The sequence below is a fragment of the Oncorhynchus mykiss genome, chromosome 8 (assembly GCF_013265735.2).
Source record: "Oncorhynchus mykiss isolate Arlee chromosome 8, USDA_OmykA_1.1, whole genome shotgun sequence".
NCBI lineage: Eukaryota > Metazoa > Chordata > Actinopteri > Salmoniformes > Salmonidae > Oncorhynchus > Oncorhynchus mykiss.
The window spans coordinates 41,472,682-41,490,825 of NC_048572.1; positions in this window are offsets into that span (position 1 = coordinate 41,472,682).

The following is an 18,144-nucleotide window of genomic DNA, read 5'->3' on the forward strand; positions in this document are numbered from 1 at the left end:
TGCAGGTATATGTACTACAACCAGCAATACCAAGAAAGGCTGGTTGTATGTAGCACATATACCTGCATACATACTGGACTGATAAGGAACACTGCTTTAACTATTATTAGTAGTAGTATTATAATGATTTGAACAAGTTGGGACAACCCTTCAGTTAACTACTGTACCTATCAATTATCCAGTAGTAGTGATTATGGTTCCTCAATATACATTTAACATATTACAGCGTAGGCTATGTGTTACAGCACTACTTTTTGTGTTTTTTCAGGAATTGCTCTTGAGAAAATGTCATGTAATTGTCCCCTCCAAAGTTGATATCAGATTTTAGCCCCTGCTAGGGCAGATGGCACACAGACAGCAGAACTGGTGACAGATATGCAGGGACAGACTGGCAGAGACAGGGAGTCTCAGGTAAGTTTGTTGCACCCCATATACAGTCAGTGTACAGTACCATTGCCACCTACTGTCCAGTATGTATGCAGGTATATGTACTACAACCAGCAATTCCAAGAAAGGCTGGTTGTATGTAGCACATATACCTGCATACATACTGGACTGATAAGGAACACTGCTTTAACTATTATTAGTAGTAGTATTATAATGATTTGAACAAGTTGGGACAACCCTTCAGTTAACTACTGTACCTATCAATTATCCAGTAGTAGTGATTATGGTTCCTCAATATACATTTAACATATTACAGCGTAGGCTATGTGTTACAGCACTACTTTTGGTGTTTTTTCAGGAATTGCTCTTGAGAAAATGTCATGTAATTGTCCCTCCAAAGTTGATATCCGATTTTAGCCCCTGCTAGGGCAGATGGCACACAGACAGCAGAACTGGGGACAGATATGCAGGGACAGACTGGCAGAGACAGGGAGTCTCAGGTAAGTTTGTTGCACCCCATATACAGTTAGTTTACAGTACCATTGCCACCTACTCTCCAGTATGTATGCAGGTATATGTACTACAACCAGCAATACCAAGAAAGGCTGGTTGTATGTAGCACATATACCTGCATACATACTGGACTGATAAGGAACACTGCTTTAACTATTATTAGTAGTAGTATTATAATGATTTGAACAAGTTGGGACAACCCTTCAGTTAACTACTGTACCTATCAATTATCCAGTAGTAGTGATTATGGTTCCTCAATATACATTTAACATATTACAGCGTAGGCTATGTGTTACAGCACTACTTTTTGTGTTTTTTCAGGAATTGCTCTTGAGAAAATGTAATGTAATTGTCCCCTCCAAAGTTGATATCAGATTTTAGCCCCTGCTAGGGCAGATGGCACACAGACAGCAGAACTGGTGACAGATATGCAGGGACAGACTGGCAGAGACAGGGAGTCTCAGGTAAGTTTGTTGCACCCCATATACAGTCAGTGTACAGTACCATTGCCACCTACTGTCCAGTATGTATGCAGGTATATGTACTACAACCAGCAATACCAAGAAAGGCTGGTTGTATGTAGCACATATACCTGCATACATACTGGACTGATAAGGAACACTGCTTTAACTATTATTAGTAGTAGTATTATAATGATTTGAACAAGTTGGGACAACCCTTCAGTTAACTACTGTACATATCAATTATCCAGTAGTAGTGATTATGGTTCCTCAATATACATTTAACATATTACAGCGTAGGCTATGTGTTACAGCACTACTTTTGGTGTTTTTTCAGGAATTGCTCTTGAGAAAATGTCATGTAATTGTCCCTCCAAAGTTGATATCCGATTTTAGCCCCTGCTAGGGCAGATGGCACACAGACAGCAGAACTGGGGACAGATATGCAGGGACAGACTGGCAGAGACAGGGAGTCTCAGGTAAGTTTGTTGCACCCCATATACAGTTAGTTTACAGTACCATTGCCACCTACTCTCCAGTATGTATGCAGGTATATGTACTACAACCAGCAATACCAAGAAAGGCTGGTTGTATGTAGCACATATACCTGCATACATACTGGACTGATAAGGAACACTGCTTTAACTATTATTAGTAGTAGTATTATAATGATTTGAACAAGTTGGGACAACCCTCCAGTTAACTACTGTACCTATCAATTATCCAGTAGTAGTGATTATGGTTCCTCAATATACATTTAACATATTACAGCGTAGGCTGTGTTACAGCACTACTTTTTGTGTTTTTTCAGGAATTGCTCTTGAGAAAATGTCATGTAATTGTCCCCTCCAAAGTTGATATCAGATTTTAGCCCCTGCTAGGGCAGATGGCACACAGACAGCAGAACTGGTGACAGATATGCAGGGACAGACTGGCAGAGACAGGGAGTCTCAGGTAAGTTTGTTGCACCCCATATACAGTCAGTGTACAGTACCATTGCCACCTACTGTCCAGTATGTATGCAGGTATATGTACTACAACCAGCAATACCAAGAAAGGCTGGTTGTATGTAGCACATATACCTGCATACATACTGGACTGATAAGGAACACTGCTTTAACTATTATTAGTAGTAGTATTATAATGATTTGAACAAGTTGGGACAACCCTTCAGTTAACTACTGTACATATCAATTATCCAGTAGTAGTGATTATGGTTCCTCAATATACATTTAACATATTACAGCGTAGGCTATGTGTTACAGCCCTACTTTTGGTGTTTTTTCAGGAATTGCTCTTGAGAAAATGTCATGTAATTGTCCCTCCAAAGTTGATATCCGATTTTAGCCCCTGCTAGGGCAGATGGCACACAGACAGCAGAACTGGGGACAGATATGCAGGGACAGACTGGCAGAGACAGGGAGTCTCAGGTAAGTTTGTTGCACCCCATATACAGTCAGTGTACAGTACCATTGCCACCTACTGTCCAGTATGTATGCAGGTATATGTACTACAACCAGCAATTCCAAGAAAGGCTGGTTGTATGTAGCACATATACCTGCATACATACTGGACTGATAAGGAACACTGCTTTAACTATTATTAGTAGTAGTATTATAATGATTTGAACAAGTTGGGACAACCCTTCAGTTAACTACTGTACCTATCAATTATCCAGTAGTAGTGATTATGGTTCCTCAAAATACATTTAACATATTACAGCACTACTTTTGGTGTTTTTTCAGGAATTGCTCTTGAGAAAATGTCATGTAATTGTCCCCTCCAAAGTTGATATCAGATTTTAGCTCCTGCTAGGGCAGATGGCACACAGACAGCAGAACTGGGGACAGATATGCAGGGACAGACTGGCAGAGACAGGGAGTCTCAGGTAAGTTTGTTGCACCCCATATACAGTTAGTTTACAGTACCATTGCCACCTACTCTCCAGTATGTTTGCAGGTATATGTACTACAACCAGCAATACCAAGAAAGGCTGGTTGTATGTAGCACATATACCTGCATACATACTGGACTGATAAGGAACACTGCTTTAACTATTATTAGTAGTAGTATTATAATGATTTGAACAAGTTGGGACAACCCTTCAGTTAACTACTGTACCTATCAATTATCCAGTAGTAGTGATTATGGTTCCTCAATATACATTTAACATATTACAGCGTAGGCTATGTGTTACAGCACTACTTTTTGTGTTTTTTCAGGAATTGCTCTTGAGAAAATGTCATGTAATTGTCCCCTCCAAAGTTGATATCAGATTTTAGCCCCTGCTAGGGCAGATGGCACACAGACAGCAGAACTGGTGACAGATATGCAGGGACAGACTGGCAGAGACAGGGAGTCTCAGGTAAGTTTGTTGCACCCCATATACAGTCAGTGTACAGTACCATTGCCACCTACTGTCCAGTATGTATGCAGGTATATGTACTACAACCAGCAATACCAAGAAAGGCTGGTTGTATGTAGCACATATACCTGCATACATACTGGACTGATAAGGAACACTGCTTTAACTATTATTAGTAGTAGTATTATAATGATTTGAACAAGTTGGGACAACCCTTCAGTTAACTACTGTACATATCAATTATCCAGTAGTAGTGATTATGGTTCCTCAATATACATTTAACATATTACAGCGTAGGCTATGTGTTACAGCACTACTTTTGGTGTTTTTTCAGGAATTGCTCTTGAGAAAATGTCATGTAATTGTCCCTCCAAAGTTGATATCCGATTTTAGCCCCTGCTAGGGCAGATGGCACACAGACAGCAGAACTGGGGACAGATATGCAGGGACAGACTGGCAGAGACAGGGAGTCTCAGGTAAGTTTGTTGCACCCCATATACAGTCAGTGTACAGTACCATTGCCACCTACTGTCCAGTATGTATGCAGGTATATGTACTACAACCAGCAATACCAAGAAAGGCTGGTTGTATGTAGCACATATACCTGCATACATACTGGACTGATAAGGAACACTGCTTTAACTATTATTAGTAGTAGTATTATAATGATTTGAACAAGTTGGGACAACCCTTCAGTTAACTACTGTACATATCAATTATCCAGTAGTAGTGATTATGGTTCCTCAATATACATTTAACATATTACAGCGTAGGCTATGTGTTACAGCCCTACTTTTGGTGTTTTTTCAGGAATTGCTCTTGAGAAAATGTCATGTAATTGTCCCTCCAAAGTTGATATCCGATTTTAGCCCCTGCTAGGGCAGATGGCACACAGACAGCAGAACTGGGGACAGATATGCAGGGACAGACTGGCAGAGACAGGGAGTCTCAGGTAAGTTTGTTGCACCCCATATACAGTCAGTGTACAGTACCATTGCCACCTACTGTCCAGTATGTATGCAGGTATATGTACTACAACCAGCAATTCCAAGAAAGGCTGGTTGTATGTAGCACATATACCTGCATACATACTGGACTGATAAGGAACACTGCTTTAACTATTATTAGTAGTAGTATTATAATGATTTGAACAAGTTGGGACAACCCTTCAGTTAACTACTGTACCTATCAATTATCCAGTAGTAGTGATTATGGTTCCTCAAAATACATTTAACATATTACAGCACTACTTTTGGTGTTTTTTCAGGAATTGCTCTTGAGAAAATGTCATGTAATTGTCCCTCCAAAGTTGATATCCGATTTTAGCCCCTGCTAGGGCAGATGGCACACAGACAGCAGAACTGGGGACAGATATGCAGGGACAGACTGGCAGAGACAGGGAGTCTCAGGTAAGTTTGTTGCACCCCATATACAGTCAGTGTACAGTACCATTGCCACCTACTGTCCAGTATGTATGCAGGTATATGTACTACAACCAGCAATTCCAAGAAAGGCTGGTTGTAATGTAGCACATATACCTGCATACATACTGGACTGATAAGGAACACTGCTTTAACTATTATTAGTAGTAGTATTATAATGATTTGAACAAGTTGGGACAACCCTTCAGTTAACTACTGTACCTATCAATTATCCAGTAGTAGTGATTATGGTTCCTCAAAATACATTTAACATATTACAGCACTACTTTTGGTGTTTTTTCAGGAATTGCTCTTGAGAAAATGTCATGTAATTGTCCCCTCCAAAGTTAATATCAGATTTTAGCCCCTGCTAGGGCAGATGGCACACAGACAGCAGAACTGGTGACAGATATGCAGGGACAGACTGGCAGAGACAGGGAGTCTCAGGTAAGTTTGTTGCACCCCATATACAGTCAGTGTACAGTACCATTGCCACCTACTGTCCAGTATGTATGCAGGTATATGTACTACAACCAGCAATACCAAGAAAGGCTGGTTGTATGTAGCACATATACCTGCATACATACTGGACTGATAAGGAACACTGCTTTAACTATTATTAGTAGTAGTATTATAATGATTTGAACAAGTTGGGACAACCCTTCAGTTAACTACTGTACATATCAATTATCCAGTAGTAGTGATTATGGTTCCTCAATATACATTTAACATATTACAGCGTAGGCTATGTGTTACAGCACTACTTTTGGTGTTTTTTCAGGAATTGCTCTTGAGAAAATGTCATGTAATTGTCCCTCCAAAGTTGATATCCGATTTTAGCCCCTGCTAGGGCAGATGGCACACAGACAGCAGAACTGGGGACAGATATGCAGGGACAGACTGGCAGAGACAGGGAGTCTCAGGTAAGTTTGTTGCACCCCATATACAGTCAGTGTACAGTACCATTGCCACCTACTGTCCAGTATGTATGCAGGTATATGTACTACAACCAGCAATACCAAGAAAGGCTGGTTGTATGTAGCACATATACCTGCATACATACTGGACTGATAAGGAACACTGCTTTAACTATTATTAGTAGTAGTATTATAATGATTTGAACAAGTTGGGACAACCCTTCAGTTAACTACTGTACATATCAATTATCCAGTAGTAGTGATTATGGTTCCTCAATATACATTTAACATATTACAGCGTAGGCTATGTGTTACAGCCCTACTTTTGGTGTTTTTTCAGGAATTGCTCTTGAGAAAATGTCATGTAATTGTCCCTCCAAAGTTGATATCCGATTTTAGCCCCTGCTAGGGCAGATGGCACACAGACAGCAGAACTGGGGACAGATATGCAGGGACAGACTGGCAGAGACAGGGAGTCTCAGGTAAGTTTGTTGCACCCCATATACAGTCAGTGTACAGTACCATTGCCACCTACTGTCCAGTATGTATGCAGGTATATGTACTACAACCAGCAATTCCAAGAAAGGCTGGTTGTATGTAGCACATATACCTGCATACATACTGGACTGATAAGGAACACTGCTTTAACTATTATTAGTAGTAGTATTATAATGATTTGAACAAGTTGGGACAACCCTTCAGTTAACTACTGTACCTATCAATTATCCAGTAGTAGTGATTATGGTTCCTCAAAATACATTTAACATATTACAGCACTACTTTTGGTGTTTTTTCAGGAATTGCTCTTGAGAAAATGTCATGTAATTGTCCCTCCAAAGTTGATATCCGATTTTAGCCCCTGCTAGGGCAGATGGCACACAGACAGCAGAACTGGGGACAGATATGCAGGGACAGACTGGCAGAGACAGGGAGTCTCAGGTAAGTTTGTTGCACCCCATATACAGTCAGTGTACAGTACCATTGCCACCTACTGTCCAGTATGTATGCAGGTATATGTACTACAACCAGCAATTCCAAGAAAGGCTGGTTGTATGTAGCACATATACCTGCATACATACTGGACTGATAAGGAACACTGCTTTAACTATTATTAGTAGTAGTATTATAATGATTTGAACAAGTTGGGACAACCCTTCAGTTCACTACTGTACCTATCAATTATCCAGTAGTAGTGATTATGGTTCCTCAATATGCATTTAACATATTACAGCTTAGGCTATGTGTTACAGCACTACTTTTGGTGTTTTTTCAGGAATTGCTCTTGAGAAAATGTCATGTAATTGTCCCTCCAAAGTTGATATCCGATTTTAGCCCCTGCTAGGGCAGATGGCACACAGACAGCAGAACTGGGGACAGATATGCAGGGACAGACTGGCAGAGACAGGGAGTCTCAGGTAAGTTTGTTGCACCCCATATACAGTCAGTGTACAGTACCATTGCCACCTACTCTCCAGTATGTATGCAGGTATATGTACTACAACCAGCAATACCAAGAAAGGCTGGTTGTATGTAGCACATATACCTGCATACATACTGGACTGATAAGGAACACTGCTTTAACTATTATTAGTAGTAGTATTATAATGATTTGAACAAGTTGGGACAACCCTTCAGTTAACTACTGTACCTATCAATTATCCAGTAGTAGTGATTATGGTTCCTCAATATACATTTAACATATTACAGCGTAGGCTATGTGTTACAGCACTACTTTTTGTGTTTTTTCAGGAATTGCTCTTGAGAAAATGTCATGTAATTGTCCCCTCCAAAGTTGATATCAGATTTTAGCCCCTGCTAGGGCAGATGGCACACAGACAGCAGAACTGGTGACAGATATGCAGGGACAGACTGGCAGAGACAGGGAGTCTCAGGTAAGTTTGTTGCACCCCATATACAGTCAGTGTACAGTACCATTGCCACCTACTGTCCAGTATGTATGCAGGTATATGTACTACAACCAGCAATACCAAGAAAGGCTGGTTGTATGTAGCACATATACCTGCATACATACTGGACTGATAAGGAACACTGCTTTAACTATTATTAGTAGTAGTATTATAATGATTTGAACAAGTTGGGACAACCCTTCAGTTAACTACTGTACATATCAATTATCCAGTAGTAGTGATTATGGTTCCTCAATATACATTTAACATATTACAGCGTAGGCTATGTGTTACAGCCCTACTTTTGGTGTTTTTTCAGGAATTGCTCTTGAGAAAATGTCATGTAATTGTCCCTCCAAAGTTGATATCCGATTTTAGCCCCTGCTAGGGCAGATGGCACACAGACAGCAGAACTGGGGACAGATATGCAGGGACAGACTGGCAGAGACAGGGAGTCTCAGGTAAGTTTGTTGCACCCCATATACAGTTAGTTTACAGTACCATTGCCACCTACTCTCCAGTATGTATGCAGGTATATGTACTACAACCAGCAATACCAAGAAAGGCTGGTTGTATGTAGCACATATACCTGCATACATACTGGACTGATAAGGAACACTGCTTTAACTATTATTAGTAGTAGTATTATAATGATTTGAACAAGTTGGGACAACCCTTCAGTTAACTACTGTACCTATCAATTATCCAGTAGTAGTGATTATGGTTCCTCAATATACATTTAACATATTACAGCGTAGGCTATGTGTTACAGCACTACTTTTTGTGTTTTTTCAGGAATTGCTCTTGAGAAAATGTCATGTAATTGTCCCCTCCAAAGTTGATATCAGATTTTAGCCCCTGCTAGGGCAGATGGCACACAGACAGCAGAACTGGGGACAGACTGGTAGAGACAGGGAGTCTCAGGTAAGTTTGTTGCACCCCATATACAGTCAGTGTACAGTACCATTGCCACCTACTGTCCAGTATGTATGCAGGTATATGTACTACAACCAGCAATACCAAGAAAGGCTGGTTGTATGTAGCACATGTACCTGCATACATACTGGACTGATAAGGAACACTGCTTTAACTATTATTAGTAGTAGTATTATAATGATTTGAACAAGTTGGGACAACCCTTCAGTTAACTACTGTACCTATCAATTATCCAGTAGTAGTGATTATGGTTCCTCAATATACATTTAACATATTACAGCGTAGGCTATGTGTTACAGCACTACTTTTGGTGTTTTTTCAGGAATTGCTCTTGAGAAAATGTCATGTAATTGTCCCTCCAAAGTTGATATCAGATTTTAGCCCCTGCTAGGGCAGATGGCACACAGACAGCAGAACTGGGGACAGATATGCAGGGACAGACTGGCAGAGACAGGGAGTCTCAGGTAAGTTTGTTGCACCCCATATACAGTCAGTGTACAGTACCATTGCCACCTACATGTACTACAACCAGCAATACCAAGAAAGGCTGGTTGTATGTAGCACATATACCTGCATACATACTGGACTGATAAGGAACACTGCTTTTAACTATTATTAGTAGTAGTATTATAATGATTTGAACAAGTTGGGACAACCCTTCAGTTCACTACTGTACCTATCAATTATCCAGTAGTAGTGATTATGGTTCCTCAATATACATTTAACATATTACAGCGTAGGCTATGTGTTACAGCACTACTTTTGGTGTTTTTTCAGGAATTGCTCTTGAAAAAATGTAATGTAATTGTCCCCTTAAAAGTTGATATCAGATTTTAGCCCCTGCTAGGGCAGATGGCACACAGACAGCAGAACTGGGGACAGATATGCAGGGACAGACTGGTAGAGACAGGGAGTCTCAGGTAAGTTTGTTGCACCCCATATACAGTCAGTGTACAGTACCATTGCCACCTACTGTCCAGTATGTATGCAGGTATATGTACTACAACCAGCAATACCAAGAAAGGCTGGTTGTAAGCACATATACCTGCACACATACTGGACTGATAAGGAACACTGCTTTAACTATTATTAGTAGTAGTATTATAATGATTTGAACAAGTTGGGACAACCCTTCAGTTAACTACTGTACCTATCAATTATCCAGTAGTAGTGATTATGGTTCCTCAATATACATTTAACATATTACAGCACTACTTTTGGTGTTTTTTCAGGAATTGCTCTTGAGAAAATGTCATGTAATTGTCCCTTCTAAGTTGATATCAGATTTTAGCCCCTGCTAGGGCAGATGGCACACAGACAGCAGAACTGGGGACAGATATGCAGGGACAGACTGGCAGAGACGGGGAGTCTCAGGTAAGTTTGTTGCACCCCATATACAGTCAGTGTACAGTACCATTGCCACCTACTGTCCAGTATGTATGCAGGTATATGTACTACAACCAGCAATACCAAGAAAGGCTGGTTGTATGTAGCACATATACCTGCATACATACTGGACTGATAAGGAACACTGCTTTAACTTTTATTAGTAGTAGTATTATAATGATTTGAACAAGTTGGGACAACCCTTCAGTTCACTACTGTACCTATCAATTATCCAGTAGTAGTGATTATGGTTCCTCAATATGCATTTAACATATTACAGCTTAGGCTATGTGTTACAGCACTACTTTTGGTGTTTTTTCAGGAATTGCTCTTGAGAAAATGTCATGTAATTGTCCCCTCCAAAGTTGATATCAGATTTTAGCCCCTGCTAGGGCAGATGGCACACAGACAGCAGAACTGGGGACAGAAATGCAGGGACAGACTGGCAGAGACAGGGAGTCTCAGGTAAGTTTGTTGCACCCCATATACAGTCAGTGTACAGTACCATTGCCACCTACTGTCCGGTATGTATGCAGGTATATGTACTACAACCAGCAATACCAAGAAAGGCTGGTTGTAAAGCACATATACCTGCATACATACTGGACTGATAAGGAACACTGCTTTAACTATTATTAGTAGTAGTATTATAATGATTTGAACAAGTTGGGACAACCCTTCAGTTAACTACTGTACCTATCAATTATCCAGTAGTAGTGATTATGGTTCCTCAATATACATTTAACATATTACAGCGTAGGCTATGTGTTACAGCACTACTTTTGGTGTTTTTTCAGGAATTGCTCTTGAGAAAATGTCATGTAATTGTCCCCTTCAAAGTTGATATCAGATTTTAGCCCCTGCTAGGGCAGATGGCACACAGACAGCAGAACTGGGGACAGATATGCAGGGACAGACTGGTAGAGACAGGGAGTCCTCAGGTAAGTTTGTTGCACCCCATATACAGTCAGTTTACAGTACCATTGCCACCTACTGTCCAGTATGTATGCAGGTATATGTACTACAACCAGCAATACCAAGAAAGGCTGGTTGTATGTAGCACATATACCTGCACACATACTGGACTGATAAGGAACACTGCTTTAACTATTATTAGTAGTAGTATTATAATGATTTGAACAAGTTGGGACAACCCTTCAGTTAACTACTGTACCTATCAATTATCCAGTAGTAGTGATTATGGTTCCTCAATATACATTTAACATATTACAGCGTAGGCTATGTGTTACAGCACTACTTTTGGTGTTTTTTCAGGAATTGCTCTTGAGAAAATGTCATGTAATTGTCCCCTTCAAAGTTGATATCAGATTTTAGCCCCTGCTAGGGCAGATGGCACACAGACAGCAGAACTGGGGACAGATATGCAGGGACAGACTGGCAGAGACAGGGAGTCTCAGGTAAGTTTGTTGCACCCCATATACAGTCAGTGTACAGTACCATTGCCACCTACATGTACTACAACCAGCAATACCAAGAAAGGCTGGTTGTATGTAGCACATATACCTGCACACAGACTGGACTGATAAGGAACACTGCTTTTAACTATTATTAGTAGTAGTATTATAATGATTTGAACAAGTTGGGACAACCCTTCAGTTCACTACTGTACCTATCAATTATCCAGTAGTAGTGATTATGGTTCCTCAATATACATTTAACATATTACAGCGTAGGCTATGTGTTACAGCACTACTTTTGGTGTTTTTTCAGGAATTGCTCTTGAAAAAATGTAATGTAATTGTCCCCTTAAAAGTTGATATCAGATTTTAGCCCCTGCTAGGGCAGATGGCACACAGACAGCAGAACTGGGGACAGATATGCAGGGACAGACTGGTAGAGACAGGGAGTCTCAGGTAAGTTTGTTGCACCCCATATACAGTCAGTGTACAGTACCATTGCCACCTACTGTCCGGTATGTATGCAGGTATATGTACTACAACCAGCAATACCAAGAAAGGCTGGTTGTAAAGCACATATACCTGCATACATACTGGACTGATAAGGAACACTGCTTTAACTATTATTAGTAGTAGTATTATAATGATTTGAACAAGTTGGGACAACCCTTCAGTTAACTACTGTACCTATCAATTATCCAGTAGTAGTGATTATGGTTCCTCAATATACATTTAACATATTACAGCGTAGGCTATGTGTTACAGCACTACTTTTGGTGTTTTTTCAGGAATTGCTCTTGAGAAAATGTCATGTAATTGTCCCCTTCAAAGTTGATATCAGATTTTAGCCCCTGCTAGGGCAGATGGCACACAGACAGCAGAACTGGGGACAGACTGGTAGAGACAGGGAGTCTCAGGTAAGTTTGTTGCACCCCATATACAGTCAGTGTACAGTACCATTGCCACCTATTGTCCAGTATGTATGCAGGTATATGTACTACAACCAGCAATACCAAGAAAGGCTGGTTGTAAGCACATATACCTGCACACATACTGGACTGATAAGGAACACTGCTTTAACTATTATTAGTAGTAGTATTATAATGATTTGAACAAGTTGGGACAACCCTTCAGTTAACTACTGTACCTATCAATTATCCAGTAGTAGTGATTATGGTTCCTCAATATACATTTAACATATTACAGCACTACTTTTGGTGTTTTTTCAGGAATTGCTCTTGAGAAAATGTCATGTAATTGTCCCCTCCAAAGTTGATATCAGATTTTAGCCCCTGCTAGGGCAGATGGCACACAGACAGCAGAACTGGGGACAGACTGGTAGAGACAGGGAGTCTCAGGTAAGTTTGTTGCACCCCATATACAGTCAGTGTACAGTACCATTGCCACCTACTGTCCGGTATGTATGCAGGTATATGTACTACAACCAGCAATACCAAGAAAGGCTGGTTGTAAAAGCACATATACCTGCATACATACTGGACTGATAAGGAACACTGCTTTAACTATTATTAGTAGTAGTATTATAATGATTTGAACAAGTTGGGACAACCCTTCAGTTAACTACCGTACCTATCAATTATCCAGTAGTAGTGATTATGGTTCCTCAATATACATTTAACATATTACAGCGTAGGCTATGTGTTACAGCACTACTTTTGGTGTTTTTTCAGGAATTGCTCTTGAGAAAATGTCATGTAATTGTCCCCTTCAAAGTTGATATCAGATTTTAGCCCCTGCTAGGGCAGATGGCACACAGACAGCAGAACTGGGGACAGACTGGTAGAGACAGGGAGTCTCAGGTAAGTTTGTTGCACCCCATATACAGTCAGTGTACAGTACCATTGCCACCTACTGTCCAGTATGTATGCAGGTATATGTACTACAACCAGCAATACCAAGAAAGGCTGGTTGTAAGCACATATACCTGCACACATACTGGACTGATAAGGAACACTGCTTTTAACTATTATTAGTAGTAGTATTATAATGATTTGAACAAGTTGGGACAACCCTTCAGTTAACTACTGTACCTATCAATTATCCAGTAGTAGTGATTATGGTTTCTCAATATACATTTAACATATTACAGCGTAGGCTATGTGTTACAGCACTACTTTTGGTGTTTTTTCAGGAATTGCTCTTGAGAAAATGTCATGTAATTGTCCCTCCAAAGTTGATATCAGATTTTAGCCCCTGCTAGGGCAGATGGCACACAGACAGCAGAACTGGGGACAGATATGCAGGGACAGACTGGCAGAGACAGGGAGTCTCTTGCACCCCATATACAGTCAGTGTACAGTACCATTGCCACCTACTGTCCAGTATGTATGCAGGTATATGTACTACAACCAGCAATTCCAAGAAAGGCTGGTTGTATGTAGCACATATACCTGCATACATACTGGACTGATAAGGAACACTGCTTTAACTATTATTAGTAGTAGTATTATAATGATTTGAACAAGTTGGGACAACCCATCAGTTAACTACTGTACCTATCAATTATCCAGTAGTAGTGATTATGGTTCCTCAATATACATTTAACATATTACAGCGTAGGCTATGTGTTACAGCACTACTTTTGGTGTTTTTTCAGGAATTGCTCTTGAGAAAATGTCATGTAATTGTCCCCTTCAAAGTTGATATCAGATTTTAGCCCCTGCTAGGGCAGATGGCACACAGACAGCAGAACTGGGGACAGACTGGTAGAGACAGGGAGTCTCAGGTAAGTTTGTTGCACCCCATATACAGTCAGTGTACAGTACCATTGCCACCTACTGTCCGGTATGTATACAGGTATATGTACTACAACCAGCAATACCAAGAAAGGCTGGTTGTAAGCACATATACCTGCACACATACTGGACTGATAAGGAACACTGCTTTTAACTATTATTAGTAGTAGTATTATAATGATTTGAACAAGTTGGGACAACCCTTCAGTTAACTACTGTACCTATCAATTATCCAGTAGTAGTGATTATGGTTCCTCAATATACATTTAACATATTACAGAACTACTTTTGGTGTTTTTTCAGGAATTGCTCTTGAGAAAATGTCATGTAATTGTCCCCTCCAAAGTTGATATCAGATTTTAGCCCCTGCTAGGGCAGATGGCACACAGACAGCAGAACTGGGGACAGACTGGTAGAGACAGGGAGTCTCAGGTAAGTTTGTTGCACCCCATATACAGTCAGTGTACAGTACCATTGCCACCTACTGTCCAGTATGTATGCAGGTATATGTACTACAACCAGCAATACCAAGAAAGGCTGGTTGTATGTAGCACATATACCTGCATACATACTGGACTGATAAGGAACACTGCTTTAACTATTATTAGTAGTAGTATTATAATGATTTTAACAAGTTGGGACAACCCTTCAGTTAACTACTGTACATATCAATTATCCAGTAGTAGTGATTATGGTTCCTCAATATACATTTAACATATTACAGCGTAGGCTATGTGTTACAGCACTACTTTTGGTGTTTTTTCAGGAATTGCTCTTGAGAAAATGTCATGTAATTGTCCCTTCTAAGTTGATATCAGATTTTAGCCCCTGCTAGGGCAGATGGCACACAGACAGCAGAACTGGGGACAGATATGCAGGGACAGACTGGCAGAGACAGGGAGTCTCTTGCACCCCATATACAGTCAGTGTACAGTACCATTGCCACCTACTGTCCAGTATGTATGCAGGTATATGTACTACAACCAGCAATTCCAAGAAAGGCTGGTTGTATGTAGCACATATACCTGCATACATACTGGACTGATAAGGAACACTGCTTTAACTATTATTAGTAGTAGTATTATAATGATTTGAACAAGTTGGGACAACCCATCAGTTAACTACTGTACCTATCAATTATCCAGTAGTAGTGATTATGGTTCCTCAATATACATTTAACATATTACAGCGTAGGCTATGTGTTACAGCACTACTTTTGGTGTTTTTTCAGGAATTGCTCTTGAGAAAATGTCATGTAATTGTCCCCTCCAAAGTTGATATCAGATTTTAGCCCCTGCTAGGGCAGATGGCACACAGACAGCAGAACTGGTGACAGATATGCAGGGACAGACTGGCAGAGACAGGGAGTCTCAGGTAAGTTTGTTGCACCCCATATACAGTCAGTGTACAGTACCATTGCCACCTACTGTCCAGTATGTATGCAGGTATATGTACTATAACCAGCAATACCAAGAAAGGCTGGTTGTAAGCACATATACCTGCACACATACTGGACTGATAAGGAACACTGCTTTAACTATTATTAGTAGTAGTATTATAATGATTTGAACAAGTTGGGACAACCCTTCAGTTAACTACTGTACCTATCAATTATCCAGTAGTAGTGATTATGGTTCCTCAATATACATTTAACATATTACAGCGTAGGCTATGTGTTACAGCACTACTTTTGGTGTTTTTTCAGGAATTGCTCTTGAGAAAATGTCATGTAATTGTCCCCTCCAAAGTTGATATCCGATTTTAGCCCCTGCTAGGGCAGAAGGCACACAGACAGCAGAACTGGGGACAGATATGCAGGGACAGACTGGCAGAGACAGGGAGTCTCTTGCACCCCATATACAGTCAGTGTACAGTACCATTGCCACCTACTGTCCAGTATGTATGCAGGTATATGTACTACAACCAGCAATACCAAGAAAGGCTGGTTGTATGTAGCACATATACCTGCATACATACTGGACTGATAAGGAACACTGCTTTAACTATTATTAGTAGTAGTATTATAATGATTTGAACAAGTTGGGACAACCCATCAGTTAACTACTGTACCTATCAATTATCCAGTAGTAGTGATTATGGTTCCTCAATATACATTTAACATATTACAGCGTAGGCTATGTGTTACAGCACTACTTTTGGTGTTTTTTCAGGAATTGCTCTTGAGAAAATGTCATGTAATTGTCCCCTTCAAAGTTGATATCAGATTTTAGCCCCTGCTAGGGCAGATGGCACACAGACAGCAGAACTGGGGACAGACTGGTAGAGACAGGGAGTCTCAGGTAAGTTTGTTGCACCCCATATACAGTCAGTGTACAGTACCATTGCCACCTACTGTCCGGTATGTATGCAGGTATATGTACTACAACCAGCAATACCAAGAAAGGCTGGTTGTAAGCACATATACCTGCACACATACTGGACTGATAAGGAACACTGCTTTTAACTATTATTAGTAGTAGTATTATAATGATTTGAACAAGTTGGGACAACCCTTCAGTTAACTACTGTACCTATCAATTATCCAGTAGTAGTGATTATGGTTCCTCAATATACATTTAACATATTACAGCACTACTTTTGGTGTTTTTTCAGGAATTGCTCTTGAGAAAATGTCATGTAATTGTCCCTTCTAAGTTGATATCAGATGTTAGCCCCTGCTAGGGCAGATGGCACACAGACAGCAGAACTGGGGACAGATATGCAGGGACAGACTGGTAGAGACAGGGAGTCCTCAGGTAAGTTTGTTGCACCCCATATACAGTCAGTTTACAGTACCATTGCCACCTACTGTCCAGTATGTATGCAGGTATATGTACTACAACCAGCAATACCAAGAAAGGCTGGTTGTAAGCACATATACCTGCACACATACTGGACTGATAAGGAACACTGCTTTTAACTATTATTAGTAGTAGTATTATAATGATTTGAACAAGTTGGGACAACCCTTCAGTTCACTACTGTACCTATCAATTATCCAGTAGTAGTGATTATGGTTCCTCAATATACATTTTACAGCGTAGGCTATGTGTTACAGCACTACTTTTGGTGTTTTTTCAGGAATTGCTCTTGAGAAAATGTCATGTAATTGTCCCCTTCAAAGTTGATATCAGATTTTAGCCCCTGCTAGGGCAGATGGCACACAGACAGCAGAACTGGGGACAGACTGGTAGAGACAGGGAGTCTCAGGTAAGTTTGTTGCACCCCATATACAGTCAGTGTACAGTACCATTGCCACCTACTGTCCAGTATGTATGCAGGTATATGTACTACAACCAGCAATACCAAGAAAGGCTGGTTGTATGTAGCACATATACCTGCAGACATACTGGACTGATAAGGAACACTGCTTTAACTATTATTAGTAGTAGTATTATAATGATTTGAACAAGTTGGGACAACCCTTCAGTTAACTACAGTACCTATCAATTATCCAGTAGTAGTGATTATGGTTCCTCAATATACATTTAACATATTACAGCACTACTTTTGGTGTTTTTTCAGGAATTGCTCTTGAGAAAATGTCATGTAATTGTCCCCTCCAAAGTTGATATCAGATTTTAGCCCCTGCTAGGGCAGATGGCACACAGACAGCAGAACTGGGGACAGATATGCAGGGACAGACTGGCAGAGACAGGGAGCCTCAGGTAAGTTTG